Here is a 1,714-nt window from a genome sequence, read left to right on the forward strand (position 1 = left end):
GGTTTTGAGAACAGATGCAACCAAATGAGTAACAAAAAAAGAATTCAAATCACTTACAATTCTTACAAAAATTGTTTGCACGATGCTATTCTTTTTGAACAAATCCCCTAACCCCTCTTTACAATGTTGTGCAATGTTGCCGTTTTGATACTGAAGGTACAAATTTTTTCACTGAAAGCTGTAAGAAGGTATTGAGAAATGCATTGTACAGGGCAGGGGTCAAAATTTTGGAGGCAACTGTTGATAAGGTAGTTTTACACTTGCTTTGTCTGTTTGCTTTGCCGGTTTCCAACTATTTTAGGCAAGGGTTATATGTTTGAAAAATTTGCTTTATGGTTATTTAACAATAATTATTCGAAACCAACCCAATGTTTTGTATTCTCAAAATAAATATTTTATTTCTCTTAAATAGTTATAGAATTCAACAGGTGGATAATTTAGGGGATGGGGAGGAGGGAATATTACTTTTTACAGTCAAGGATCAAACCAAGGGTCAAGGACATTAGAAGCCAAAGGGAATTATAAAGACAAAATAAGAAAAAGGGAAAAAGCTGAAACTACCTCTTGATTGCACTTTAATCCGAGGCAAAGAATGTTTAGTATTCCTCTTTGCATGTTTGATAGATGGTAATAAACTTGAATCGAAGTGGAGAGGTGGAAGTTGCAGAAGATCACTTACAAGCCAGACAAATTAAGCAGGCCTAGATTCACAAACACATTTGCCAAGGCAAATAGAAATTAAACTCAATTTTCTATACCAAAAAAGCATGTAGAGGAATGAGCATGGAGTTTCTGGGGCGTGTATATTTTGCAATGTACTGTAAGCAATTTAGGGGTTGTTGGAGCTAAGTAAGAATTGTTTGGACTTGTTTCGGAGGTCAGAGAAAAAGGGGCCTTAAACTGAAAATTGCAAAGTTCAAGGTTTGGGAGATCACTGATTTGAAATTATAAAAAAGTTTTTTGGCTGTAAGAATGACATCATTGGGTGCCTTTTATATCGAAAAATGCCATCAATCTATTGACAATGCAAATACACAACCTGTATCTGTCTACCAACTACACTCCCCTCCCGAACGGTCAAGTAAAATTATTGGCCTAATCGTGATGTACACATACACCATGTAAGTGATAAAGTTTATTTAAGTTCTGGCTGGAAAAAATTGATAGCGTCATGGAAGGGGGCCCAATGTGGGGTTGGGTACAACAAAGGTCCAGAATGCCTGGCATTTACAGCTTGAGCAAAAATTTTTTGGCGATTTTGTCCTACTTGTGGATTTTGGTTTAATTTGGATTTTTGTAATCTACAGTACAGGTTTGTTTTAAGGAAAATTAATGCCAATTGTAATGTTTTATCCAGCCCAAAGGGGTGGGTAATGCCCTCATGCTTTCGCCCCCCACTTTTTGCAAAAAATAGCAAATATTAAGTATCAAACTACCAATAAGGCCTCTTTTTTACGGTTTTAGCCCCCCCCCACTTTTTTAGACCCCCCACTTTTCTGAACGCTCCGCGGTGCCTGACTTATGGGGCTGGCTCGGGGATGAGAATATCCAGTCTTTGAAGTTTGTTTACTTTCTCTGCGTGTTCCAAGAAAGTCGAGAAAAAATAAAAATCAAAAATTGTTTGTATCCTTACATTACAGTATGATGATCGCAGTAAGTTTTTCGATCGTTCGAATTTCCCGGGTCTCGTCCGTTATGTTCGAATGTGCATGCG

Source organism: Rhopilema esculentum, unplaced genomic scaffold (genome assembly GCF_057945365.1).
Source record: "Rhopilema esculentum isolate cy_ngs unplaced genomic scaffold, ASM5794536v1 HiC_scaffold_36, whole genome shotgun sequence".
NCBI classification, from domain to species: Eukaryota; Metazoa; Cnidaria; class Scyphozoa; order Rhizostomeae; family Rhizostomatidae; genus Rhopilema; species Rhopilema esculentum.